This window comes from Haliotis rubra, unplaced genomic scaffold (assembly GCF_003918875.1).
Source record: "Haliotis rubra isolate DU_JTF1 unplaced genomic scaffold, ASM391887v1 Scf722, whole genome shotgun sequence".
Lineage (NCBI taxonomy): Eukaryota > Metazoa > Mollusca > Gastropoda > Lepetellida > Haliotidae > Haliotis > Haliotis rubra.
The window spans coordinates 206,401-221,037 of NW_025767438.1; the positions used below are offsets into that span (position 1 = coordinate 206,401).

At 38.2% G+C, this 14,637-nt stretch overlaps 1 long non-coding RNA gene across 1 annotated transcript; it reads right to left on the reverse strand.

Moving 5' to 3' along the window:
• Positions 1–970: 970 nt before the first annotated feature.
• Positions 971–14,109, reverse strand: LOC124259466. Its single transcript, XR_006893841.1, has 3 exons — positions 13,968–14,109; positions 12,754–12,756; positions 971–980 (listed from the first exon to the last, which is right to left on the reverse strand). It is a non-coding gene; the product is annotated as an uncharacterized LOC124259466 (long non-coding RNA).
• Between the last annotated feature and the right edge of the window lie 528 nt (positions 14,110–14,637).

The window sequence follows — 14,637 nt, forward strand, 5'->3', positions numbered from 1 at the left end:
AAACAAATTTGACTTGGGTAAAAACCGATTCTCCTCAGATTTTTTCAAGTGCAATATCGACTCAAGCAGCGGAGTCACTTTCCGGCATGTCTCAAACTCAATCAGAGCAAGTTCCTGATCCTGATGCATCCTCTCAGTCAACCACAAAGTCTCAATCGCTTTATAATGTCCATCAAATTACTAAAGACAACAATAAACCTAAGCCTGATTATTAAAAAAAACAAAGTGGCAGAGCCCCAAAAGGGTCTGAAAATAAAATTAAACTTTACAACAAATATGGATCACTTGAGGACATGGACGTGTCCGAAAACGTCCAATATAGGGCACGCAGCTTGTCGCCCTCCAAAACAGTACGGGGTAGATCCCCAATAAATCCGCCGAAAAGATAGTTTATTCCAATAATATTGTACAGTGGAATTGCAGAGGACTAAGGCATAATTATAATGAATTACTGTTATTAGTCCAGGATTGTATGCCGTCAGCATTCTGTTTGCAGGATACTTATTTAAAGCAGGCAGATCCTTTTGACCTACGTCATTTCAATGCTTATCAGTATTTCTCACCTCCGGTTGACAGGGCCACTGGAGGTTCTTCAATTCTAGTCAAACAGAATGTTATCCATAGCCCTATTACACTTACTTCTAATCTTCAAGCAGTTGCAGTGCAACTCACTTTACACGTTGCATTTACATTATGCTATTTGTATATCTCACCATCTTCAGTCATTCAGAGGGGCGGTGGGGTAGCCTAGTGGTTAAAGCGTTGGCTCGTCACGCTGAGGACCCGAGTTCGAATTCCCACATGGGTACAATGTGTGAAGCCCATTTCTGGTGTCCCCCACCGTAATGTTGCTGGAATATTGCCAAAAGCGGCGTAAAACCAAAACTCAGTCAGTCATTCAGAAGACTGATCTTCAAACTCTATATAACCAACTGCCAAAACCCTGTATTATTATGGGGGACTTAAATAGTCACAACCCACTTTGGGGTGGTACAACTACTAATGCTAAAGGTAAACTGTTAGAAGAGTTCTGTTCAGATAATGATTTATGCATATACAATGACGGTTCCAACACCTATTTACATCCTGGCACTGGAACTTATTCGGCGCTTGATGTATCAGTTTTAAATTTAGGATTCAAACGTACTGAATGAATTTGAATGGTCAGTTCACGATGGCCTCTGTGGAAGTGACCATTTTCCTACCATTTTATCACCTGTGAACCCATCTGATATTACCCCATCTTCAAGATGGAACTTTGAAAAGGCTAACTGGCCTTTGTATCAAGCTGTGTGTTGTAGCAGACTTAAACCTGAATTTTTTATAGAAAGTCCTGATCCTATAAAGGATTTCTCTGACGAACTAATTAACATTGCTGATGAGTGTATCCCCAAATCCTCTGCAATTCCACACATACGAAAACCATGGTTCACCAATGAGTGCAAACAGGCTAGGAAGGCACGGAAGAAAGCTGAGAATTATTTCCGTCGCCATCCTAAGGTCCATAATTTGAATAAATTTTATAATTCTAAATGCTAAGGCACCTTCAAGCAAAGTAAACGTCAATCCTGGCGAAATCATGTATCAAAAATACATTCGCGAACGCCTATCTCAAAGGTATGGAATATGATCCAGAAAATAAAAGGTAAGGGTTCTCAATCTAGCATTAAGCATCTTAAAGACGGAGACGAATTATTAACTAGTAAATATGATATTGCAAATACACTTGGAGAAACTCTTCCTCATCGAATTATCTACCTCAATTCCAAACTTATAAAAAACAGCAGGAGAAGAAAACTATTAATTTTCCATTCACATAATGGGGAAGATTACAATGAACTATGTTCTATTCATGAGCTTCATACTGCTCTTGACCAGGCTCACGATACTGCTACAGGGGCTGATAACATCAGCTTCTGAAGCACTTACCGGAATCATGCTTAGAGACCCTCTTAAACATTTTTGATGTTATTTGGACATCTGGAAAATGTCCATCTTCATGCGCGATGCTATTATTGTTCCCATCCCTAAACCTGGACGTGACCATACTGATCCTTCGAATTATCAACCGATTTCACTAACTAGCTGTGTTTGCAAGACAGTGGAACGCATGATAAATAATCGCATTGTTTGGTACTTGGAAACCAATAACCTTATAACGGATATTCAATGTGGTTTCCGTAAAAACAGAAGAATTATCGACCATTTAGTGGTTTTAGAATCCTTTGTTAAAAATGTCATTATTCAAAAGCAACATGCAGTGTCGATTTGTTTCGATTTAGAAAAGCATATGACACTACTTGGAAACATGGGATTTTTAAGAGATTTACACAATTTTGGATTGGGAGTCGTTTGCCTCAAATTCATATATCGGGTTTTAACTGACGAACGGGAATTTCAAATTAACGGCGTGGGTTAAACTATACGATCGTTACAAATCGGTGGGACCAAAGGGGTAATACCAAGAACGGCAAATGCGCGTGGAACACCAGAACCAATTCATTGAAGGTTTGAAATCAGTTCGATGAATTGGTCGCTGTTTATGGTGGATTTTATCAGCCTAACGCCTGTGATAAGATGCATACTCAGACGTTATGTTTGAAACCGATAATGAAATTGAGTCGAAGAACGAGCAGTTCCAAATCGAAGGCAATCGCCACTTCTTCTAAAGATATAAAACTCCGCCGGGGTTGACTGGAACTAATTTGCTCGATGGTTGAGAATACCGATACTTCAGTTGTTTTCTGGGCCATTTCGGCATAATGTCCGGGCAATGTCTTTGATTACCCAGTGACGTTCTATCATTCACTGGCTGGCGAGCATATATCTTCAAACGCTCTTGAAATATATTAATGGCTTCCGTAAATCATCATGCGCCAATCGCCGTTCGGCTTTAACGATATCTATTTCAGATATTAAAACTCTTCATTACCGACATCCGCTTTTACATTGATTAATACGTTATTATACCAATGGAACTGCACGGCCAGTAGACAATGATAACGCATTGTTGTGGATTTAAAACCACCAGCGTTTCTACGGAGACACGGCAGATCGCGCTGCCGAAGGCCAGAACTTCAACGATCAATGGCGCCGCTGGCTATTCCGCTTAACTCGATTGCGGAGCAGCGTCAGCGGTCGTTGCCGAAAAGAGTGGGACACTCAAAGTAGGGTATCAATGATTACATTGAAGAACCAGCTGCCGTTTTTCCAGCGGGTTGTCGATTCCGGGATTTGAAGAAGGATAAATCAATACGATGAATAATACGACCGGCGCACGGTATACACGTTTTCGCCGAAGGTGAGGATCCATCGGAACAGCATATTGTAGGTGGGACGCAAGATCAAATTCAAGAGCATATGTTGAAATCCGCAAAGGGTATCAACCCTAAATCCGATTAATATGAAGGGATCTTTTCATGCCGGAATATGTTTACCCCAATTATTGCGTTTTTAAAGATTCGTTTGTTAAACATGGAATTAATCATCGCTACTCGGTCAGGTTTGCGATGAAATAACGCACGATTTGTTGGGGAGTGCTATTCAGGGGGGATTCCGTACGTAGGTATCTATCACAAGAAGGTCGCTGAAGATCCAAAGCATTCCGAACCGATTTCAAACTTTCTAACCATTTTAATAAATGCAGAATAACCGCCATTTATCGCCATGGCAGATATAATAAAATTTACTTCGCTGCAAAAGCTGGGGAACCATATAAAGCTCCAGCTAAAGGCTAATGGGAAACCGATAACGCATAATTCAGCAGCCTGATCTACCGCTGATTTGTTGTCGTCTGCGTAGCTACATTTTATATTGGTTTATATCAGCGAATCTTTTAAGTTTAATTACTGGTTTTGCATGTATCGCATTCATCAATTGCTACTGTCAACCTTGCCGGTTACCGCTGTTCAAATATCGGTATTCTACGTCATTCATGATACGAAATATCCCGATGTGATGACGTTCGATATCACTCTCGCTCACGATACCCGATCCATTCGTCACTTCTTTTCGCGACGGCATATTTCGCCTTTACTTGATAAGAATGGGCTTACTGAAGATAACTTTTCTCGGATCTCAGGGCTGTCAGAAGAAAAGTTAATGCAGATGATCACTCTGAACGACCACGCGATATTAATCTAATACCTAAATTAGTCTTTAGGCAACCGGCCGCGCCCATGCTTAAGAAAAGGGTTGGAATTGATCAAACCTCCTCCGCCAGTTTCACGCCGCCATCCTATCGCAATTGCCTAGATTTGCATTATTTTCACTCTATTTACACAAACCTTAAAAGACAGTACTGACTCTTGACGTTGAAAAGTATAAAAGCTAATGTGAAACATTATAAGTGGATATTTTAACATACAGAATATGAAAATTTGTGTGTGCATTTCTACTCATGTCCTAGATGAAGCCCAACAGCACAAATTATCCCAAAGGAGACGAGCACACAACAAGCAGGCCTGTTACAAAGACATCCTACACTGCAATAAAGCTCCATGGCGACCCTATACTGCACGTAAATTAAAAGAACAGATGCTTTTGTTTTGCAAGGGTGATATGTTTCTTCCTTGACGAGATAACAGAGTTGTTAAGCATTTTCAAAGTCATCTTTTGTTGTCATAATATATTAATATCATACTGCATTACTTTAAGATAAATTCTCAATAGCCAATCGCATAATGAAACCAAAAGTGCGATTTGCAAGGGTGTACGAACACACTACACTGGTTGTATAGAGTTTGCGTATGCAATCATAAGGCATAAACAGAAGTGATAAAATTGTCATAATTTCGTATTTGATTGTGTCAATTAATTTTTTAAATATTATTTTTTTTCTTTAATTCACTTATCGTTTTAAAAACACTCAAATTCGATCATATCTATCATAAACTAAGCCATCACGAGTTATCTCCCCTTTATGAGATGAAATGTTTTGCGTCACATTCTGCCGAAGATTGAATGTTGTTGGTTTTAAGATAAGCTAAATAAAAAGATATTAAGGGTATAAACACGGCACATGGTGTTTTGAAAGGGTGTACGACACTGTAAGACCTTAGTAAGGGACCCTACATAACTTATGGCTTGGAGGCTGGGTGTCGGTTTTAAGGAGAAGCATGTACAATATAAATGACTCCCCTAAAATTTATGTACAAAGTGAATTGCACCCCTACCCCCTTTATTTTCAAGCATAGTTTTAAAATATATATTGTTATGTTCAAAATTGCTGACCCACCTGACTTTCCCAGAACAAAACCCTTTCAAAACACCGTGTAACTAATAGTGTTTAGAATAATTTGCAAACGCAGATAAATATTTACGAATAATTTGTTTGTTTTCCGCAAAGTGAGTAAGCGGAGTTTAGTTTTACGCCGCATCTTCGGTAATATTTCAGCTATTTGGAGGCGGTCTGTAATTGGGATGTGGTTGTGACACGCTGACCAGGCTGACTCATGTCATCCTATGCCAGATGCATAGATCGATGGTCATGCTGTTGATCACTTGATTGTATGGTCCACATTCAAATATTTACAGACCGCCGCCATATAGCTGGAATATTGCTGGAATATAACTAAACTCACTCACTCACTCATCACAGTGCCTTTGCTACCTGCACGGACTCTAGCTGGATCTACTTAATCCCTTGAGATTAATCTAGCCATGAATTTACGAAGCACGGTTACAAACGTGGTAGGATTACTTTGACACCACTCTGCGTAGATCAATGGTCATGCTGTTGATCACTTGATTGTATGGTCCACATACAATCAACTCTAATGTGTTGTATGCTTGCCATGAATTGTGGTGGAAATGTTAAAATTCATCGAGGGCAAGAACAATATTGCCATATTTTAAACCCTCTTGAGTATATCGCCACTAACATTAACAGTGACTGATAAATGCAAATCAATTATGAATTTCATTTATCTTTTTACAAAAAAAATCGAAAAAATCTATTTCCTTTAATGATTCACTATTTAAATGACATTCAACAGTATTAAAATGTTCCGTGTATGTTTTTACACTTAAAGGATTTTAAAAAAGGTCACTACACATTCGTTATAATCGATCTTAATGAACACCTAGATACATATAATATACAAAAAATACAGTTATAAACAGTAATATTACATTATACACCTATTGTGAAGCTAAAACGCACGTCCCTCGAAAGCATTTTGCCTATTCGCAAGATAATGAGGTAGGCGGTCACGTGGTCGCGTGACGTCATACCCGAGAGTCGCTACACCAACACACGGAAAATACAGTGGTACCGAGACTGTTCGTTTACTGAGGTCTGCTTCTAGTTTAGCAAATAAATCAATCCACGAAGTCAAACCTGGATTTGGATGGTAAACTAGATACAGATAATATCACATACATACAACCTTCTCAATTTGAAAGTATATCTAGCGGTAAGACCGAAAGGAATATTGACAACGATTCCACCAGTTGACAACATACAGCCGTGGACGATCCCCGATCCCGACTACGTTTTGAATCGACCTACTGCAGACTGGTATGCAAGTCACTTGCCTATCACATGTTCATGGAAAACCGATTAGATACTTAATTAATTTTTCAGCAGTCACAGTAAAATTTGCAGTCATGATAATGTTCGATCAATGTGTTGAGTCTGTCTTCTATACACCGGTATGGGAAGCTAAACACTGAAATAGTTACGTTCGAGGTTCATGATTTTATTAAGGTTATTAAGTAACTTTCAACTTTATTTCATAAAATACGTCTTCTGATTACATTTATCCGTAAGGGTTTTAGTATGGGGATAATCTTTTCTATGAAATACGTACCGTTACGGAAGTTGATAAGTTCGATCTCACTACTGTACTATAGAGAAGTACCCTAAATTCGTTAGTGTATGTTCTCGGAGAAGTCGGTATATCAGGGCATCAACTACTGTACTATAGAGAAGTACCCTAAATTCGTTAGTGTATGTTTTCGGAGAAGTCGGTATATCAGGGCATCAACTACTGTACTATAGAGAAGTACCCTAAATTCGTTAGTGTATGTTTTCGGAGAAGTCGGTATATCAGGGCATCAACTACTGTACTATAGAGAAGTACCCTAAATTCGTTAGTGTATGTTCTCGGAGAAGTCGGTATATCAGGGCATCAACTACTGTACTATAGAGAAGTACCCTAAATTCGTTAGTGTATGTTTTCGGAGAAGTCGGTATATCAGGGCATCAACTACTGTACTATAGAGAAGTACCCTAAATTCGTTAGTGTATGTTCTCGGAGAAGTCGGTATATCAGGGCATCAACTACTGTACTATAGAGAAGTACCCTAAATTCGTTAGTGTATGTTCTTCGGAGAAGTCGGTATATCAGGGCATCAACTACTGTACTATAGAGAAGTACCCTAAATTCGTTAGTGTATGTTCTCGGAGAAGTCGGTATATCAGGGCATCAACTACTGTACTATAGAGAAGTACCCTAAATTCGTTAGTGTATGTTTTCGGAGAAGTCGGTATATCAGGGCATCAACTACTGTACTATAGAGAAGTACCCTAAATTCGTTAGTGTATGTTTTCGGAGAAGTCGGTATATCAGGGCATCAACTACTGTACTATAGAAGTACCCTAAATTCGTTAGTGTATGTTTTCGGAGAAGTCGGTATATCAGTGCATCAACTACTGTACTATAGAGAAGTACCCTAAATTCGTTAGTGTATGTTTTCGGAGAAGTCGGTATATCAGGGCATCAACTACTGTACTATAGAGAAGTACCCTAAATTCGTTAGTGTATGTTCTCGGAGAAGTCGGTATATCAGGGCATCAAAACATCAGTTGTATTACCTTTTCAATTTCCATGCACATGTAAAGCATCGGTCATATGTCGTGATACTTATATAGTCATATAAATCTGCAAAATATACATTAAATGTAAAATGATAAAGACCTGTACAGTAGCCTCCTTAACAGCTGATAATAGATATAATGAAAAAATATAGATGCAATAAATAAATTAGCTGTCAGCTAGTGAAAAGAAAATTCTTCATAGTGTTCTAGTAGTAATGTGTAAATTGTGATCAGTCCCAAAGAAAGACCAGCGATCAAATCAAGAAACCAGCACACAAAATTAAAGCCAATATTTTATTTGCATACTTTAAACTGTTTATGTCAAAATAATGAATACAGTGTGTACACCAACATCATGAAGGCAAAGGCTTGAGTGAAAGTTAACTGTATGGACTGCTAAAAGCCTAAGAAAACAAGATTGCTCTCCAATAACACCATGTGACACAGTGGTGACTGCAATTTGGAAACATTTACCATCTGAACAAGTCCCAGGATTCAAACAGACGAATACAATAGACCTTAAGACATCAGGCACAACTGGTTTCAGTTCACACCCTAGACACAAAAACATGATTTCATTTTATATCTTAATGTCAGTGAGTTCACCAGTTCCTGTTTACTAGTTATAAATGAAAGTGTCTGGCCGAATATCCTTGAAAAATAGGCTGTTGCGTCCTGCAAGTCTGTAGGAAGGAAACATGGTTTTTTTCTCTCAAGAATGGCCATAAGTAGCAATTCCACAAACTCTGTGAATAAATTTTACATTGAATTAGAGAAAGTTTGTAACACAATTTCAGTATATTTTGTTGTGGCAACCATAATAATATTTTTTCTTTGAAATCTGCTCTAAAAAAGTAAGTACCTTTGTCTTAACAAATGCTGAGAGGGAAAATAGACATGAGGATTAAAAACCAGTGTCTTTGCAAACAAGACTTGACTCATTAGTTAGGGAAAAACATGCAGTAATAGGAACAGTGGGGTTTTTTCAAACTGGAGTGCACCAGTTCAACAAAAAATGATTGATTGTCTGAATTATATTTACCACGTGTTGGTTTCTTGTTCACTGGCTTGGTCTCTTTGTTTAGACCTAGGGGGTAGCTGATTGCCCACTTGGGTTCTCCAATCGTGGTCACTTCTAGGGTATTTAGGCTGTTTTCATTGATGTGAAATGCTGCCATGTACATCCTAAAAAATAGCATTAAAGTGGCATTTTTACATTTGCCAAAAACAAAACCCACAAAGTAATACATTATCTGAATGAACATATATCCCTGATTTTCCCACGCACACACACAATTCACATACCATTTTAACATGGTACGGGACCAGTCCCTGGTGGATAATTATCTGATATGACTCATTTTTAATTATGTTTTAAAAATTATGTGCTCTCTCTCACCACCGCACCCATAATTTTGCACGTTCTCATTTGTCCATGCCCACCCCCATCCAAATTCCTCCGCACAGACTCACACAACACACCCGTCTCGGGAAATAGATGACTTGGCCCTACTAAGTAACAGTGGCTGTGAAAATATATCTCTGATCGACAATAGGACATGAGCGCAAATTATGACGTAGTTTTGCATCAACTATTGCTTTATATAGCTAGCTACTGGAGTGTTTATGTTGCTCCAAAACAACTTCATCTTAAAATTCACCTGCAACCAACGTCGCCTACGGAATGCAACTCTCTCGGTCTCAGTCCCAAGTTGACATTTCGCCTCTGTGTTTGTTTGGAATGTCGAAAGGAATGCCCGATATATAGCATCCTTATTAAAGTTTAAGTTTGCCTATTCGTATCCATATTTCGCCAGAGGTTAGGTCTCTTTCATAGCACTTCTTCGAAAAGTGTAACGAACAGATGACCGTGCGTAGAGGACGTCACAAAATCCGCATGATGACAGTAAACAATCTATGCCCTTCCTCTTGTCAAATAGAATATCTCAGCAAATGTACATCCGTGTTGTTTACGCAGTTGGAATATCATCAAAACTTGAAGTGCAGTTGTCAGTTTCCAATACATAATCACAACAACGCTTCATTCAAAATATTGCGCTTCGTGTCACTTTTAACTCGATGACGTATACACTACTGAAATGTCAACACACTGAGCAGACTCTCGGGTATGTTTGAATGACATTATGTAATAAAAATGCATAGTGTTTAACCTTTTTAAAAATCCTATAAACATTTATCTCTGACAGACAAATCAATACAGTCAGGCAATCGTCAAGAGCACCTGGGGCGGTGGGGTAGCCTAATGGTTAAAGCATTGGCTCGTCACGCCGAAGACCCGGGTTCGAATCCCCTCATGGGCACAATGTGTGAAGCCCATTTCTGGTGTCTCCCACCGTGATCCCGCTGGAATATTGCTAAAAGCGGCGTAAAACCAAACTCAGTCAGTCAGTCAAGAGCACCTATGTGGGTGGTAGTGTCGGCCCGGTTCTTTAACTCGACTGGTCATGCCAGTTCCTGTGCATGCTGAATATGTTTGCACGCATTGGATTTATTATTGGTCTGAGCTTTTTGCTGTTCAAATTTCAACTATCGATAATTATCAAATTGCTTCGAGTTCTATATAGTGGCATTACCTTCAAGAGGGGGTTGAAGTAACGTAAAATGATTGTCCCACTGAGACGGTATGTAATTCCAATTTTATTCATAGGTTTTATTTCATATTACGTGTTTTAATCGTAGAATAAGTGTTCTTTTAATGTGTTGGTGTTGATAAACTGTAATACAGTCGCCAGCAACTGAAGGGACGGTGTAAATCCAGTTAGAATCCATGCAGGTAGGTAGAAGAAGTACTGTAAGTTCCATGGTCCCTAGTATTGTGATCTACCTATGGCCCATTTTTATATTGCACTGTTAAAGATAGAAATAATGTCTTATGGTTATATGCTAGTTTTAAGTAGAAATCTGCGATTGACTAGTTATTTCACAAAGTATAGAGGTTTGTTTTTATTTCATTTATACATTTACAAAGTTACAAATTTCATTGTCACGAGATGGGTGAAATACTGTCGATGTGACTTGAAATTTTAACTCATTCACTCACTCCTGTTCAGTTTGCAGTGGCTCATGGGCTAATCTAGCAATATAAACCTCTGTTTTCTGTCTTTTGTCGGAAACGTGTCAAGGGCGGCATTTCTACCCCGGTTTCGACAGCTGTTCAAGTTGTTTATTTGCTGGAACATATAATCCATTTGACCCAGGTGGAGCACGTTGGTTGGGCACCACCGTCCTTGTTGACACGCCGTGGTAGAAAGAGAAAGGGATGGTGAATTTTTATCATACAACAGGTCTCTTATCATTCTCTCAGGTTCAACAAGAAGTAAACGTGGCCATTGTGTATCTACATAATCCTCTGATACTGATTACTTACCGAGATGCACCTCTTCAACAATCTGACAATCTGTTGAAATTAAAGCAGTTCGTTTCTATTCTGAGATAACCATAAATAACCATTTTTAGGCCCTATTTTGTAAATAACTCTCGAATCACTCAGGAAAATCATAATGAATGCTGTTATCATTAATAATAGTACATGCCTATCAAGAGCTTTGCATTGAAAAAGACCAATCAGGCACTTATATCTTTGCCTTTGTCTAATGCACTTACAAGTGTGCGAGTTGACATAATGTAAAGTGAACGGGAATAAACACAGCCTCCTTTAAGTTAAGTCATCTGTGTCATTTCTCAAAAAGACGCCAAACACCTGAACGTGTTAAGCAATTTTATTCTTCTGCATTCATGTACATTCTTTTAGCTTAGTTTGTGAGTGAGTGAGTGCTGCTTAAGGCCGCATCAGCACTTTTGTAGCTATTCACGGCTAAAAAAAACAAATATTTTCCTATGAAAATGAATATAACTAAAACTACACCTTAGTTTATCGTACGTCACACATATATGTCGTTTACTGATTGACTGAGCGCACTTCTTTATTTTCAGTGTACCCTGTTTACAAGCGAGTAACATTTTCTATATTACCCGCTGGGAATGCCGAACTATGGGAAATCATTTGGTACTCCGTGTTAGTAGTAATTCTCTATCTCGATTAATTGAGTCATGCATGATGTACGGAAATTACAAATGTTTTGCGAATGCAAATCGATGGAAAGGAGATAACACTAAATTTGTTTTCTTGTCTTATGTCGTTGTCAGCATTGGTTATTGCCTAACTCTGGTACTCCTTATTATGTATATGGATCGGCAAGCAAACCAAGAAGACTTAACATGTTTAGTACAAGTAATAATCGTGAAATCGTTATAACCCCTGAAGATCCGGGTTAGAATTGGTCTTCAGCAACCCCTGCTTGTCAAAAGAGGCGACTAACGGGATTGGGTGGTCCGGCTCGCTGTCTTGGTGGATACATGTCATCGTATCCGAATTGTGTAGATGCTCATGCTGTTTATCACTGAATTGTCTGGTCCAGACTCGATAATATACAGACCGCCACTGTATTGCTGGATTATTGCTGGGTTATTGCTGAGTGCGGCGTAAGACAACAAACCAACAACCCAACCAGCCATAATTTATTCAGCCTCAATGTACAAGCAAACATGTATTCAAATTCAATTCAAATCTTTATTTCTGATACTATGAGGCCACGGGCCTATGAGTACAAAAACACCTCATCGGTGCAGACATGAAATAAAATGATAACAATGAAAGCATGTATAATATATACAATCTTAATATGACAAAATTGATTTCCTTTTTTCGAATGCATAAAACAGATATTTAGCAGGTATTCAAGGAAATGTCTTCATTTTGGATGATAACAACGAATTGAATTGCGACAAAAGATATTTACGTCTTAATTCAATGTAAGCTGGACAGATAAGTAAGAAGTGATATTCATTTTCAATTACATTTAAGTTACATATTTTGCATGTTCTTTGTTCCCGGGGAATGTTATAATAACGGCCTCTTTCAATTTCTAAACTATGGGAACTTAACCTAAATCGCGATAAACATGTATTATTACTGGAGAATCAGTCTTGGGCGGACTGTAAAATAATGGCGCATTCAGTAATAGTAGTAACGCTACAATTCATAACGAAACAAATTTCAGTCTTTAAAGGAGGAAGACACTGTTTAAAATTACATTTTATGAAAAAGAAATGGTATTTTGTGATATTTTATTGATCCACTACCATGCGAGGTCTCTGATAATAGTAATTATAATCTTTGAATCACAGTCAAATGTCGAATCCAGACTTATCTCAGAGAACTTATTCCGGATAAGATTCACCCGTGAAACAATTTGCCTGTTTCATGTTTAATGATCCAAATCTAAATCCTCAAGTAATCTTATACAATCAGCGCGTTAGGGTAGCCTAAAGTACCGTCGGAAATAGAAAAAACTGTTTTAGGCTGTTACTCTGTATCCCTAAAATTTTACACAATTGCAAATAGAAGATGTCGAAATAACCCACTTCGGCCTAACTGAGTGTTCAGTGGGATGCGTAATACGATATCCAGAAAAGCATGTTTACTCGTAAAATCGGGCAAAACGTCGAAAAAAATACGAATAGCTGCTGAAAACAATAGATCAGATTATAGATGGCAATTAGGTCGCTCAGCCAGGAAATGAAGAAGGACCGTCGACTCACCTGGCATGAAATGCACGTGCTGCCTACAGGCACAAGGGGTCATCTCAAGGATATTTTGTGCTTTTCATGTGTTGACTATGTCTCATCTATTGATTAACATGTTACGTGTCTTTCTTTCATAAAAGTTTATGTTGAGATATGTAAGAGAGTATGATACCTGAAAACCATAGAAACGCATCGTAGTATATAGGTAGTATCACCACCCGAAGATCGACAGGACTGGATATTATTTGTAAATTGTTATGACGTGCCGTGTACCTCCCCAGTATATATTCGCCCTAAAGGATTTTCTCTTATCTTAGATGATATCTCTATCCCCAAGCCCGACCCCAGGTTTTGCTTTTGAGGCGACCCCTCCTATCTGTTTATTTTTATAGTGACAGTGAGACTGCATGGTAGCTACATCCTTAATAGTTTCGGCATAAAAGTTATTATTTTTTACGTCAGCTATCGTTTATAATGAATCTACTTCTAATTTCAAATTGGGTCATTTACAATCAATCAATCAATCTTTATTCAGAACTGAAGGCCACAGGCCCATAGTACAGGTATATACAAAGTTCAAAAAAGCAGAGTGGGTTTCTCTTCATTATCGCATGGTATATGAACAAAGCAATATTTTCAATCAATATATGATTAGAAGTTGACAACAGTTGGATGAATTTATGTTTTGACGGTTGTTTCGTAAAGTAACTGGGTATATATTTGCTTCTAATGTTTCTATAATAATCACAAATTAGCAGAACATTGTATTCATCTTCGAAGACATTCATTTTACAGTATCTGCACACAGTAGATTTCTTATGAAATTTTCCCTTATAACAACTTAAATCATAATAAACGGAACGAAACTGTGATAAGGCTAGTCTTACTTTCTCTTGATACTGATACAACGTACATATGGTTCACACAAGAAGTCTTCTTTTAACAGGGAATAAGTAAATGTACAGGGACTATTTTGGAGTTTTGCATGCCACTCCTGTATAAAGCAATCTTTGCCTCTTACAAGTAAATTTAAGAATTGGTGCTTATTTCCAACTCCCTGCCATATCCAAGCATAACCTAGTCCAAATCTAAATACAACTGTTTTTACATGTGTAGCCCAATTAAACCTATTACGCTCAGCGCTTGCGTTTAAATCTAAATTACATAACATTTTGTAAGCTTTTAATGGGTAGCGTGAAGAGGGCATG